General features: G+C 40.0%; 1 protein-coding gene across 1 annotated transcript in view; it reads left to right on the forward strand.

The window, feature by feature from the left end:
- The first annotated feature begins 13452 nt into the window (after positions 1-13452).
- chl1b (cell adhesion molecule L1-like b) overlaps positions 13453-16154 on the forward strand; it is a 79477-nt gene continuing 76775 nt past the window's right edge. The window contains exons 1-2 of the mRNA XM_034121941.1: positions 13453-13545; positions 13933-14092. The gene's annotated coding sequence lies outside the window, so the exon portion shown is untranslated. The remainder of the gene's footprint in view (positions 13546-13932; positions 14093-16154) is intronic.

Here is a 16154-nt window from a genome sequence, read left to right on the forward strand (position 1 = left end):
CATTGCACTTGTATATGTTTAAATGGCTTTGCCGATTAAAAGAAGAATGATCAGAATTGAAGAAGTTAAGGTAAACCTGTTGTGACATTTAGTTCCTGGTTTGAGTCAAGCTCCAAAAATGTTGGTTCCTACATTTCCCATACAGCAACGTGTCATTCGACATCTGTGCCTTTTAAACCCACGCCTCCAATTTGAAACAATGGCTTTCTGTGTACAACTTCTAAGTCTCAATCCCATTTATAGATAACCCTTTAACATCACAATGACATCATCAGGGTATTTTTCCGACTAGACAAAGCTCCTTCAGAGCCACAGAAGACACTGTTTTTACCAGCGTTCCTTTCGTCAATGAGACTATCCAAAACATATATGTTTTACATGATGAAAATACGACTAAACCTTAATAAACTAGAAGTGCTCCGAGTAGATTTTGGCCAATTAAGTCTTCGTCACCCCTCCAACGATTTGATTAAGCTGCGTGACCTGTTGCACTAATTAGCAACATATTGTTTTTTAGTAATGCTACATTACGCTAACAGTAATTGTCCCAAAAAGAGAAATAGTAAAAGGACTAAATGTGTCTACTTTCCCTCTGAAACAGAACGAAAATGTCAGGGTAAACAGCTTTGAAAAAACCATACAAATAAAGCTAATGTAAATGTACTAATACCTTTGTATGGATACTGTAAATGCTACTTTTAGATAGCTAACGATAGGAATAAGTGCAATATAAATGCAGGTTGTCAATTTTCTAAAACTTCTCCTTTAACACTATTTCAGTGACTATTGAAAAATCATCTGTAAATATACCATTTGTAAATGTGTGACAACCATCACTGCTTGTGTTTTGGGAATTTTGGTCATAGTCCAAAAAACGGTGGAGAAACACCAATGCAAAGCCTTCTAATTGGTAATAAAAAATATTTCGCCACTGGCTGTAAATGTCACTTGTCAAATGTAATAATGTCAGACAACACAGGGATTATAATGTCATGTCTTGTGCAATATCTTATGCTAATGTCTTCACTTACAATGAAGATCTTTGAAATTACACCATTTTCATTATCTTAGCAGATAATAACATTGTGTGAATTTTCACTCTGACTAATGCTGCAGATAATAAAGGAACATGTGAAGACACTGAAGCAAATCTGATGGAAGATTTCTATTGATTTCCATTGTTTCTTTTTAATTAGCCCGGGGGTTTAGGTCTTGATTAGATGGAGTTGTGGATCTAAAGTTATTGATTTGTTTGAAGACTCCTCTAAAGCCGCTTTGCCGGTTATTACCAACCCCCCCGCTCCCCTGTGGGCAGCGTTTGCCCCTCTTACAAACATGTAGTCTCCCCCTCAGATGGCCCCCGAAGACATTTAATTGAAACGGACAAAATAACACCCCTGTTATCCCATGGGCCAAATTCTATTACCTTCTTATGCACTTCCCCTGAGAGCGGTGTGCAAACCAGGGGTAACACCAGAGCATCTTCACACCTTCAAATCCCCGATATCCAGCCTGCAGGAGACATGTTTTCCTATTGTCGTTAAACTGCTGTATGACATCTTCCTTATCAGAAACCTGACGATGTTGTTTACCCTGGGCAATAATGAATTAATGTACAAACATCGCTGTGTGTAAATCCCCGCTCCCACTTGTGTTCCCAGAGATCTGATATGACCATCGCCCGTCGACCTATCTGCCCGAGCAGAAGCGGAAAGGCAATTATTTGCATGATCACACAGTCATTGTGTTGCATCCAACCACAGAGGAATTTAATTATCTAATGGTAAATTCTTCAGAAAACTCTGGCCCTATTCTATTTGTCGTATCGTGCTGATTTTTTTTCACCACACAACATGGTCGGTTGCGTTTTTAAGTCTTGTGTATAAAGATAAGAGGCTCCACATGTTAAACACTGAGGCAGGAAACTCAGATCTTAGCTTAGTGATAGAAGTTATGGCTCAGATGTTTTAAAGTTGGGTTGTATGAGCTATTAATTCACATCCATTGTTTTGACTACAGTAGAATATGTGCATTACCTCCATAGAGGTGGAAAGGATTACTAACATGGGATCCAAAGATTGTACTTCTGTGGACAGAGGCAGCAGCAAACCATATTTAAAATATTTTAATGCATAATCAATGGATTATCCCACTGAATGTTCACTAGTCGAAGGGATAGTGGTTCGATCCGTGGTTAAAGTCTCTTTGGCAGGATATGAACACCAAATTCAATAACGATGACATGTTCAATAGAGTGGTGAAGTGATGAAGTACTTTTGCAGGCTGACTGGAAGTAGGCGTCCCAAGAGCTCCAATAACTCAACGCAAGTGGACTTTTCAACTGGATTTTGAAACAGAAAATAAGATCTGTGGGAAACACACGTTTATAGTAATTATCATTATATATATATATATATATATATATATATATATAACCCCCCCATTTAATACGTTTTGAAGTGTACTTGCCAGAAATAAACAGCTAACTTTAGGCTATAAATGTAGGCTGCACATCACCACCGCTAAGCTAAAGGCGGCTAATGTTTGGCGTGATAATGTTTAATAGTTTAATTTAGCTGCTTGTTTTCTACCAATGTTTTTATGACACTCAGAAGTTTTGGACATTCATGAGTGGAGTATTTACTGACATATTTTATGTCATAGGAAAAAACACGAAAATCGTCCAAAGCCTGTATTAACCACTGATCTAATATTCGGTATCTAAACTAAAACACATGAGACGAGGGAACTGCAGCTGCTAAAATGTTAACTAGTTTCCGGGATTTAGCAGATAGTTTTGCATTACTCTATGGTATGTAAGTGTGTGTCAATGGACTGTATATCGGGTTCAAACCCCACTGCAGTCAGCATGTCGTTGTGTCCCTGGGCAAGACACTACACCCCAAATTGCTCCTGTGGGGATTGTCCACAGTACTGAGTATGTAAGTCACTTTGGATAAAAGCGTCTAACAAGTAACATGTAAAAAAAAAAAGATAAAGGTAGCAGCTTAGCAGCCCCTGCCTCTGTATGACTGTGTGTGAATGGGTGAATGCTGACACTTTGAGCGGTTACAAATGACTAGAAACCGCTATAAAAACACAGTCCATTTACCATTAAAGGTAAAGCAATCCACTTACATTGATATCGATTTTCAGGTGGCTATATATATATTTTTTTTTTGCTGACATTACCATTCACAGCAATATAATGCCTAGTTTTCATCTTGTAGCTCACAGAACTCCAACTACAGTAGATAATACATTGATTATGATTAAGTACCACATAAAACCCCACTTCAAATAATCCGAACCATCCCTTTAAAGGTACGCATGGTGGTGTGTGCACAGCTTCACCTGGTGTGATTAGCCTTTGATTTCCAACATTAAAGGATAATACAAATTAAAATTAGATTTGGAGTATGCATCATGCCCTACAGTCCAATAAATTCTCTCACCTTAGTGGTCACAACCTGCAACAAACAACCAAGCTAATGCACGCTTTTAAAAACCACACATGTAATGATAATATCCATCTTTATCAAGAGGCCCGGCGGCAGTTATATTGCAGTAGGAAGACAGGGAAAACTTATTCCCCATTTCCTCCTTTATTAAATGATTGACGGCCGTTTGGCACCCGTCTCCCATCTCAGATCAAATTTCATCGCTGCAATATTTGGATTGCTATGGAAACAGCTTTCATACTGTGAGCCCCCCCCTCTCCTCCTGCCTTCATCCAGACACCACGGTATCTCCCAGCCTTTATTGGGTGAGAGGATGCTCCTTGATGCTCTCATAAAGAGCAAATGATCCCACCAAGGCATATGATGAAGCTCTATATGAGCAGTGGTCTCTGGGGAGAGCGCCTACACAGCGAGCAATCTGCCAGAGGAAAACGCCCTCTCCCAACCTGCTGCTGATATTAATTACGAATCGAAAAAGCTACGGCAGTGCCTCGGGCGCTTCCTGTGTGATTCTGGGAGGGGCTCGAGCCACGGGAATCTGCAAATGTTGCTCACGCATTCTTGTAGTAGGAAATACGGAAAAGGCTTGGGCTTTATTCTGATCTCTTTGCTGCAGGTGGATTGGTACGAGCCGAGCCAATGGAAGTCTGAACAGAAAGCAATAAATCACAGCTGCCCTCCATCCTCGTACAACATGTGCTCAGCCAAAGATTATTCTGTGTCGACTCCTGTGATGTATTCCTGCAATACAGCCCTCAGCTTACTGTAAACACCGAAATGTGCTCAGAACCTTCATAGGTTGTTCATGTTGGAGGATATTTATGTGTACAATAGCATCATTTAATTCATGGGTTTAATGTCTACAAGGTTGAAAATTATACATTAATAAATTATATTTGCACCAGCATGTACCAAACAAATGCAATCTGAAGACATCTGTTGTGTGGTATTGTTGGATTTAAGGGTTCGGTTCCTCCTAATCACTACAATAATGTTTTGGACAGCAAAACACACAATTTGAATAGTCCAACATTTTGGGACATACACTTGAATTTCTTCCTGAGACTGAGAGGAGACAGCTCTATGGGAAGTTATCATCCAATGAAATGGTCATTATCAGTTATTACTACCATTATAATGCCTGAGCTTGATCAAACAGAACCGTCACGCATGTTGTGAAACAGTGCAAGTTTCAAACATGTGGTTAACTTTGTGTATTGAAAAATAAATGTACTCAGTTTCGTACGTGAGTCTAGTACGTAAGTAATGTCACGCAAGTATGTTAAAAACATTAAAACAAAAACGACAGTTAATTGTAACTGCTCTCTGCTTAAAAGTAGTTCCTGATTTCTTATATTTCAGGTAACAAAACCAGCCCATTTAAAATATGAATTTGTATTTGAAGATATTGCATTCAAATTAGGTCTACTCAAATGCAGTCCAAAAAAAACATCAACCAGCAATGCTTAAAAAGTATCCTTTGGCGTGTATAATTTTTGCATGTATTAATTGATCTGATTTCATTAAGGCTTGAAGAAGCTTCACTGCGGTAACTTGGCTTGTACTGAGTTGCTTCAACTGAACCCATACCTCTGTAAGTAAATGTTTGGCCAACAGAACTGCATTATGTATTGTTATACTGAAGGAAATAAGAGGGAGAAAGAGATATGTAAATGTGAAAGTGACACACCAGTTCTTATTGGAAGATATGCTCTAATTGATGACTTTAAAAAGGTGCCTGTGTGGCCCGTATCACACACAAAAATAATGAAGCCACCAACTACGCTACAAGAAGTGGGGGAGGAGCAGCTGAAGGAGACCCCCACAGCTACACAAGGTGCTATACCATTCCCTCGGTTGTGACACAAAACATATGTGAACTGTTTGTTTGTCTAAGTGTGAAATGACACCACAAATGCAGTTTAACTTATTGGATCATCAGCAGCTTCAAACAAATAAGATAAAAGTATATAAACACAATTTTCCAAATGGGAATAAATGTACATGTTGAATCCTTTGAAATGCACGTTGAATCCCGCTTTAAATAAATAAAACACTGTGCAGCATTGTTTTTTCTTTTTGGCAACACGATCCATCTTAATTTTTGGTGAAAGCCTATGGGCTGACTGGTATAGAGCGGTGAATAGCACACAGCCTGCATATTTACTTCCAGCTCATTTATTCTCATTATGCAGCCCTGCAGACGTCAAAGAGGGGATTTCTGCCCCACAGTGATATTCCTCGATACAGAAGGAGAGAGATGGGGGAACACATCAGGAAAAACAAGGCGGAAGCAGGGATGGGGGGTGCTTTCATTCATGCTCTACCCGTGAACTCTGACACCTTTGACAACGTAGGGACTGTTTTCAGACCCTACGTTGACGGCAGCAGCTCATTCTTTTCCCCTCTCTCTCAGTCTCCGTTGGAAATCTCACACTCGCCGTCACGTAATGAGGCCCTGCCCTGTCTAGCTGGGGAGCTGCCATGATTTCATGTCTTGGGTTTGCTTCCCTCCAGTCATTATGGTTTGTATGCTCAACAACGTGCCACCTGAGAAATAATGAAGTCTGTATACATGTTTTATTTTTAAAGGAAGAAAAATAACTGAGAGAAAAACTGTGTTACAGAGTATTTTAGAATAAGCGGGGGTTGTCCTCCAACCATAGTATGAAGAGCAATGTAATGGGTAAAAAATATGTTAGAATAATAACCTTTTTATCCTTTTTGTATGAGTATTGCTTGCTGAAAAATCAGCAGGATAAGGAGTAAAAAAAGGAAAATATGTAGCTTTTGTTTAGGACAATAACTTTTCTTTAACACGTTGTTGTTTTCAAATCATAAACATATATTTTCTTACTGTTGTAATCCTTACAAGTCCAGTCGTGTGGGATTTAAAGAAACCTGTGATTAGAAAAAGCATAATTTTTAACATACTTTGGCAGCTTTTCTTAAGCTCCGTCTAGTGTACAAAGGAGGTCCTGTCTAATTGTTTCGTAATTTACATATTAGTTATTTTTATACCAAATGGACTGGGGAACTTACATAAAAACATTATATTTAATGTTTGTTTTTCATTGACCAGTTATGTTTGTATATCACAAAACGTGTCTTACCACTGCTGGCTAGCTAATGTACAACCAAACGCTGAATGTTATAATAAACCTTGGTCAACTGAAAACTCAATATGAAGGTTAAAGCCAAAATCTGAACTGAACTGAAACTGGTAGCTGCTTGTCAGTTACATGGTAATCACGCTCTTCAGCTAACACAAAATACCCTATGACAATTGGTAGGGTCATTTTCTGAATGATTTCTGAAAGATAAAATCTGACTTTTTCTTGCAAGCCTTGGAATCACAACTGGAGTACCTTTTAACAGCAGGACACCGTAAATATAGTTACCTTTCTGAGTAGATGAAGGTGTGCAGCCTATCACTCTTCATCTTAAATCTCCTTGAAGTTGCTGCCGACTCTTCCATTCATCATCGTCAAAATTATCTGCTGACTTAAATGGCCACTTTTTTTTTCTTTTGTAGAATCATTTCTGATATATGTCTGCTATTAGCGTTAACCTCTGCAACAGAAGCTGACCATGATAAAATGACGCTGCATGTAATCTGAATCCCTCCAATTTGAGGGCAATATGAATCCAGCGCAGGAATGGTGGACTATGCTAACAATACGAAAATGATATAGACAAAATGTATATATTATATTTATTCAATATATGAAATTGCTTTTGCTGAATTAGACCATTAATAATGTTTTTGTTATTAATATTTCATGAACTTCTTCATTAATTATAGCTTTAACTTTTAAAATCAATCAATCAATCAATCAATGTTTATTTATATAGCCCAATATCACAAATGTTACATTTGTCTCAGTGGACTTCACAGTTTGTACAGAATATCAGTATGACAATACGACACCTTCTGTCCTTAGGCCCTCACATCGTACAAGGAAAAACTTCCAAGAAAGGAAAAACCCCACAGTTTAAAGGGGAACATGGGAGAAACCTCAGGGAGAGCAACAGAGGAGGGATCCCTCTCCCAGGACGGACAGACGTGCAATAGATGCCGTGTGTAAATTGAAAAGATAATACATTTACAACATAGGTAGTCCAAATGTTTGGAAATGCATGTGTCTATAATAATAAGATGAATCCACGAGGATATCCATCCAGGACTTATGATCCAGGACCACAGCAACAGGCACAGCCACGACTCAAGATCCAGGGCTCGCAATCCACGACTCAGGACCACAGCAACAGGATCAGCCATGACTCAGGATCCCGGCGTAGATAGACACCAAAAATAAATTTGGGGAAGCTGGGTTATTCGGAACATGAGAGTACACAGGTACAGACAGAGAGAAGGAAGAAGTAAGGTGTCCCCCAACAAACTAAGCCTATAGCAGCAAAAAAAAAAAAAAACAGAAAAAAAGAAAACAGTGTGATTTGATTGACAGGGGCGAGGCCACAAACAAACTAGAAATGACTGAATATGTGCAAGAGGTTCATGACATCATCTTTCCAACAAGCCCCTCCCACTTCAGACGTGTAGGCACAGACAGAGATAAAAGACAGAAAACATAGAAAGCTCCCATGTGAAATACCAAAAATAACTATATTGGGTGTTTTTCAGAGAATCCTCCTGAATGGCACCATCTGCAAAATAGCAACATCAACTTATAATTCCATCTTTGAACCTGGGCCTCTGCAGGGTCAGAGGACTGAGCCTGAAGCTCCTCTATCACATTTACCACTTCTAGATGAGGCCGTTGCTGGTGAAAAAGAGGAAGCAGATGTTCCCCCAAATCTAATTTGCTTTGATAAGAGCACTCACCGTAACAAGGAGCACCTCACAAAGATATCTTGTTACATTTATTGCTCAGTAAAGCCATTGTGTAATCCATTCAGTGTGATTATGATACCCTAAATCGGGTTATTTGAATTCAAGTCAATCTGTTCATTTCCATTCTTTGTGTAACAGAGAGGTCTGAGTCTTTCCTCCGTGGTGCCAGTTGGATGGAGATGAATCCGCTGAGGACCAAACAGGAAGAAGTCTTGGCTCAGAACTCTGTCTTCTCTGACTTGGTTACCTTTTGACCCGTTTTGACCCCCCTCGTTCAGGGGTCTTGTTAACCAGTTAGCCATGGGAGAATCTCGGTTTTGGCTGATATTTGCAAGGTTCACCTCATCTCTAACTCCAAATTGAATAGAATAAAACAATGTTGATGCGTGGATTAATGCTAAGCTATAACTTAAGACACTGAGGTCATAGGGTTTGAAACAGCATGTATATTTGAATGCCAACACGTCCTTTGTCACTGTCAAAATATGTGAATACATTTTGTGTAATAATACATTTTATTTTGTCATTATTTTATTTCCCATGGAAGATTCATAAATCGCTTGTTCACCTATTAACGATGAATTGTTACAGTTAATTGTTACAGATGAATTGTCACAGTTAATTATACAGTTACACCTAATGCCTGTCATTTTTGTGTATGTGAGCTAAAGATCACTGCTAAATTGAAATGAAACATTCATTTTGGTGACAGCGGGAGGCTAGAGGACATTCAGAGCGATTCTTTAATTACATTTTGGCTCCAGATCTGCATGGATTATACCAAGATATATATATATAACTATAAAAGGTTAGATCAATTGAGACTTAAAGAGGCCCCATTTGCTTTCTGGGGGTTGCCCAGACCGGAAAAGACTGGGCTCTGGTTTCATACAGAGGCTAAAAAGAGGTGTAAACATGTCACAGTAGAGGCACACAATACAAATATGAACCTGAATATTTGCATAATATGGCCCCTAATCAAGTATTACGAAAAAATGAAATGCAATATATTGAGAAATGTAAAATAGTCTTTAGCAATTAAGACCCCATCGTGATATCATACATTTGAAGTAGCAGTGAAGCCTTAAGGAGAATATACATCCTCCCCATGGGGTGACAGTGGCGATGAGGAGACTCTCCTGAAGATCTGGATTTGATGAAGACTTCTGATGAGCTCAACCTCATGCTTATGATGACTGGGAGTGAATGTGGTGGAGGAAGGCTGCAGCAGTAAAGCCTAACATGACAGCAGACCGCAGAAGAGAGGAGAAAGGATTTAAAGTTTGACAGCATCATGATGGCTGTTGGAGATTGTTGCAAAGTCAATTTGGTTGACGCCCTTAATCGGATTATTAGAAGCAGCTGGGGGTGTGAGAGAATGTTAAATATAAAAAGGTACATTTGATAAACATTTTATATCTAGAGATGAACCCTTGTGTTCAGCAAATTTGAAATATCTTATTAAATACAATCCTTCAATTTCAAGTCTCTGGGTTACCTGATGCCCCTTTCACATCAACGCGGTTCCCGTTCTAGCTCTGTGCTAGAGCTTTTCTGGTTCGGAACCGGTTTTTATTTTCAGCCCCCGTTTTGTTCACACCGCCCAGAGTCTGACCGGTGCTGCCGCTGCTGCGTCATGACGTCACCGTTTACGTCGCTGATTTTCTCCCCAACGGCGCTCACTACAACAACAATGGGGGACTGCGTCGGGTCGATGATCGTGTTGCTTTTAATCATACGAAGCCAGATTAAATGCGGCTCCGCTGCGGTGTGAACAGGAAAAAACTGTGCTTTTCAGGCTCTAGCTCCGAACCGGCCCTGGAACCGCGTTGGTGTGAAAGGGGCAATAGACAACAAAGCCTTGTAGATTCAAAATGAGCCTCTGAGTCAGTATTGTCAGTAAGTGAGCCTCTGAGTGTGACTGGCAGAAGCCCCTCCCTCCTCTTCATTTCCAGGTTGGAAATCCCCTCCATATCTGTCTGCGGGTCTGAGGTTATTTGGTAAATTGATTTCAAGCTGACCTTTCCCGGCCGCTCCTCTGATGCAAAGAGTTCTTAATGATGTGGTGCTGTCAGAGGTGCTGAAATCACACATCCCTACAGAGACCATTAGTCTACAATACACAGGCTGGCATTATGATGAGAGGTGTGAGCAGTGCTGATGTACAGCGGCTCCACACAACAACGTGAACACCTGTTAATGTAATGCAATCCGATACAACATCCGTGCATAACCTTTGTCAAGATGGAAATGTTCAGTTTTCTGACACTTAGAGTGATTTTGATTTAGGCCCCATTTACACGGGAACGCAAACGAACCAAATTCGATATCAAAAAGTATTCCATTCACATGGATACGGCTCAATAAACGTGTCCCTTCACACGAGACCGCTCGACCCGCTAGAGACGCTGTAGTACATATGCCGGGCCTGTAAGTGGTGCTGTACCTCCGCCACAAAATACACCAAAAGCACAGAAGAAGACCCCCGAGCATGTTTGCCATGGTTGCCATGGTTGCCTGGTTGCCCTTCTGGTTATTCTCCGCGATGGATTTAGCAACATGTAGTTCATGTAGTTCTCCATGTCCACTTGTTGCTGATGGTTGTGGTAGAGGAGCTGTAGATTTTGCACTAACATCTGTAGCATGGTCAGTAGCAGTAGCAGTAGCTACTGACCATGCTACAGCAGTGAGCAGCAGAGGTGGGAAGAGGCGGGGCTATGGCTTCATCGTTATCAGGAAATTATCGTATAGGACGTACACACGGAGCCGTTTGGCCTCCCAGAGCGTTCCATCCGCAGATCTATCCACCTTGGGACCCGTTATCGTTTTAGGGGTCCGTTTCCGCGGTTCCGTTACTGCCTCGTACGGGCTATACGCAAGAGAAAAGTGTAAACAGCACCTTAGCCTCTTGGCTAACTCTGGCACATTTACAGCAATGTTAATTAATGTGCACTGTCCCTGTTAAATAAATGAATACAATTAAATGAAAAAAAAAAAATCTGGTGTTCAGTTTTGAAGCTCTAATTGTGCAGTGATACACGCTAATGGTATGTTTGCATAATGAGATCTCGTGCAACAAAACCATAACCTTTTGCTTACAAATGTAGTTAAGCTAATATTATTGGCTAATTTAACTCCAAACAGATATACTGCTGTACGTAAAATATGTTAATATCAAAAGCTTCTCTTCTTCATTTAATGATTGTAAGTTTACCATATTTGATTTTCTTTAAGGTTTATAGGCTGAAAATCTGCAAATCCTAGTAATCTTTTCCTCATTTGACTGTGTTCTCTGTTTTTGTCAAGTATATTTGTCATCTGTATTAAACATTGAAGTACATACATTCCTACTCCCTCATTGAGGATAAATGAACATGCAAATATTCTTCTTTTCTAAAGTGTAACTTCTGGTCACAATATGTGCCCTACTTCAAAGAAAAGTCCTTTCTCAATGCTGTGGGTTTGTGGATTAAAATCTTTACACAACAATTATTTTTCAAAAAATGCTTAAGTGTTGTTAATAAAGAGTGAACAAAGCCATTGTTAGTGTTATTAGGAACAGCTGTGTGTTAGTTCTGTGAAAACAAGTTGTGATGTCACAAAATCACTCAACCAGCTATAGGGTATAGCAGAAACAAGGCATATCTTTGAGGCATAATAATACATTTGGTGGCCATTCAGTTTCCACAGAGGTTCCGGACTTGATTGATGATCTCCAACCATACACTATTATCTCACAAAGTGTTTGTGCTTTATGCTTAGCACTTTATGGGTCATACTTCTGGCAGATACGTATGTGCAACATTTGACCATACCCTTCTCATTATAAGGCTGCTCATCAAACAGTTATTATTCACAATAATCACTTCTAGATAAGCAGTTAACACAATATTTAAAACACATGTTTTCTGTTTTAATTAGAAAAATGTGTCAGATGGAGGGGTAGAGGTGGTGGTAGGCCGGTGGCAGAGTTTATGTTGCATGCAGCTACACTTGGTCACTGGTAAAATGAAAACATTTTAATAAAATAAAATGAATTATTTATAGAAATTGAAAACTTAAAGGTAGGGTAGAAGTTTGAGAAACCGGCTCGAGATCGCTAGAATTTGAAAATACACAACCGGAGAAAATCTGCCACTTCCTTATAGAGCCCCTCCTCCAACACACACGAACGCGCACATGACCAATGAGGGCACGAGATAAGTTTGTGCACAGATGGAAGGCTGACAGGCAGGTAGGCCATCCAGTTATTTTAGCCGGGCCGGCTCAAATGATTGGTCGTGCTTTTTACAGTACTACGGCTTCCACAGATGACATTTTTGTATGGATTTTTTGTCAAAGCACTTAAGATATTCATTGCTATCGGGATGTTCAGAGCATTCCATGGAATATAACAAAAAGTGTATCTCGAGCCGGTTTCTCAAACTTACCTACCCTACCTTTAAACTAATAGGCAAAATAATATACTTCAATGTTACACTTAAAATACGATTTATGACTGAGAATAGTTTAAAAAATGTATGGATTGATAGCTCATTCATAGGTTAAGATCAATCATCAATCAAAGTTTATTTATAAGATAAACAGTAGCAGTTTATTCAAAATTATTCAAAATAGCACCACCATAACCAGCTGTGATGGCAATGCATCAATAGTCATAATTCAGCGATTATATGATTCTGAAACATATTGAGTAGCCTACTGTCACATTCACAGGTAAGAACCAATGTTCAAAAGGTTCAGTTTATTCAGGTCAGGGACGGCCAGGCAGGGTCAACACCAGGAAATCCAGCAGTCGAGCAAACAAATCCAATAAAGGGGCAGGCAGGAAACTCAAGGTCCAAGACAGGCAGGGTCAAAACCAGGCAGAACAGAACTAGGCAAACATGATAGTAAACTCTGGAGAGCTTGGTAAAACACACAATACAATCTGGCAGAGGACAAGTAGTGAGGTGGTATTTATACTGTGGAGCTAATGAGGGAATGAGTAGCAGGTGAGGGGAATCAGCTGATTGCCTGGAGGAAGGCGGGATCTGAAATGACAGGAGAGTTATATAAATGTGTCGAACTTGTGACAGTATACTTTTACTTTGGGTAGGCCTACTGTAAGTACGCTTTATTTTGATGCTAATACTTTTTGACTTTCACTTAAGGAAGATTTTCAATGCAGGACTTTTACTTGTAACAGAAAATATTTACAATTTGCCATTGCTAGCCAACTTTTACTAAGTAAGTACTTTTACTAAGTAACTGCTTCCCCCACTGGGTTAAACACGTGTCTTTGAAGTCAATAATGTACTGCACCTACACTGAATTTAAGTGTTATTTCCTCATCCATATTTGAGTAGTTTAGCGGTACCCTCTCCTCCTCCTCCCCCCATTAAACCTGCTCATTCCGGGGCTTGGGAATAATGTCGCTGTCACTGTTTGGGGGGCTGGGTGGGGAGGCTTTAACCCGGTCACAACGCGGGGAAGTTGCTCGCGGTTTTTCTGCGTTGCCATGGGGTTTTGTAAAACCTATTGACTGCGATAGGGTCCCTTCTATTCTTTGAGTCCGTCTTTGTGGAGAAGGAGGAGGAGGAGGAGGAAGAAACTGCTATTACTTTTTCCTGACAGAGGCGGGGGGTGAGCGGTAGTAGTATCCAGGGGAGGAGGGAGGGTCTCGAGGCGAAGTAGCGTTACGTGCACGAGCGAACCTCCCTCCGCACTCTTCCATCCAGCGGTGGAGAAAATACAACTTTCTGAACGGCTGCCACGACATTAGTTGCACCTGAAGGTAAGTTATTTACAATTGCTGTGTTTTTATAGTGATAAAATTGCATATTTTCACATGTTTTTTGCCCATATGAGTGTTTTTGAGTTGAGGCACTTGTTACAAATTTAAGCTCGCTTTGATAACGGAGCTCTCAATTGGTATTAGGATTTGAGCACGCACCTGTACGGACTGACTCTTCACGGCAGGTGGTTGTTGAATAAAATGAAAGAAAGAGGATGAAAAGAGGTGAAATACTTAAAGGGAAGAGTAGTCACGACTGCTTTTATATTTTCATCAGTTTTTCACGAGTGGAATTACAACTAGACTTACAGTTTTATCATGAACAGTGATCTGGGAGATGAACCATTGCTAGCTTAAACACGTTTTCACCTAGCAAAATCTAAATGATTCCACTTTTTAACACAAATTAACAGCATTAAGCTCTCAGACCGTTTTAAATTTAAATTCGAGTACTTGAAGCAAGGGCACTAGAGTTAACATGTGTGAATAATGTCATTCTGAGCATCACTTATTCATATTTTGCCTGTGATGCTTGATAATAATCAGTGCCTGCAGATCACCATGTGCCATCCTTCTTATTTAACAGCACTCTGCCCATTACACAGTAATGATCTAAGCCTGCTTATCACTGGCTCTCATGCTGAATACTGAACCGCAGGACTGAATCATACCTAGTCATCCAATGTGGTGAATGGCATTATCTCATTCTCTTTTGGAAATAAATGCATAATTTCCATCCGAATGTGACAGGAACAGGGGATAATAGTGTTTAGTAGGAAAATGCATGAACAGACATCTTTGTAAAAGCCCTGCTGATGTTTCATAATTTCCATACAATATCAGCAGATTTATTCTTGTAGTTTGAAAAGGTAAGTGGTGTCATCATGTGGCTCTAGAAAGCGCTAAAAGTCCATATTTCTGGATCATTTCTGTTGCTGTTTTTCCATCTCAGCTGACACCTCTGACAAAGCACTAACATATTCATTTGAGAGAAAATACACATCCTATTTCTTTAATCCTTTTCCACACTTGAGGAAATTGCTCTTCATTACATGCATTTCTGTTGAAGTGCAGAGCATGCATGACACAAGATTAGAATGAGTGATGAGGCTTCAATGAGTGCGATTAAAATCACATTATAGGGACATTTCAATCAGAAGAGTTGTGGTGGTTACCTCTAGCTTTGGTAATTTATGGGCATTGAACAGTTGTGCATCAGGCTTGTGTTCTTGACGTCTTGCATTTAAGGACCAGATATATCTCACGTGGCTTCACAGTGATTCCCTCAGTATGAATATTTACACGGTATGCTAATTCTTTCACACTCTTTGGTGGAAGTGCTGTAAATTGAAATACTCAAGTGTTGTTGTGTAGTGTCTCATTATAGATCATGCCTTTGAGGGAATCCCAGGAAACACGGAAATGTTTCATAGTTTTCCCATAATTTAATATTTCTATTCCTTTTGATGCTTTTCTTTTATTGCTCACAACAGCGTGGCCTATATTGTGTATAGCACAGATTGTGGTACACTTTCCCAATAATGGTTAAACACTTCTAATGTATCAAGTGGTGTTGCTACTCCTTATCATGATCCTGCTGCTTAATTTTAAACACAAAGACCTTCTGAAGGTCAGACTGCCATTAGTGATTGTAATCATCTCAAGCTGCTCATCGAGAGGGGGAGATCCTATTTGTGTGGTGCCATCAGTCCCACCCGTTTACGTTCAGGTAAGTTGGCTGAATGTCAATTCCCGTCCAAAGACAAGAGCCCTTAATGGCACTTGTCATCACACGTGGTCCCCAGCCTCTCAGTATTCAGGGCAGTGGTGCTTTGTGTCCAGAAGTAGGTCGAATGCTTCTCACCAAACAATTTGAGCGAGCGCCAGTAATTGGACAAGCAAAGTGTCGAGCATCTCCCGGGCCGGTCCATGTCAGCCACCACTTAATATGCAGCTCCGACCTGACGCATTTCATGGACCTTTTTCATCCCTTTAATCATTCAGATTACAAAATGCAGGAAACAGAACATCCTTTGTAGCCGTCTCATTCTTCGTATATTAG

This window comes from Trematomus bernacchii, unplaced genomic scaffold (assembly GCF_902827165.1).
Source record: "Trematomus bernacchii unplaced genomic scaffold, fTreBer1.1, whole genome shotgun sequence".
Classification (NCBI taxonomy): domain Eukaryota; kingdom Metazoa; phylum Chordata; class Actinopteri; order Perciformes; family Nototheniidae; genus Trematomus; species Trematomus bernacchii.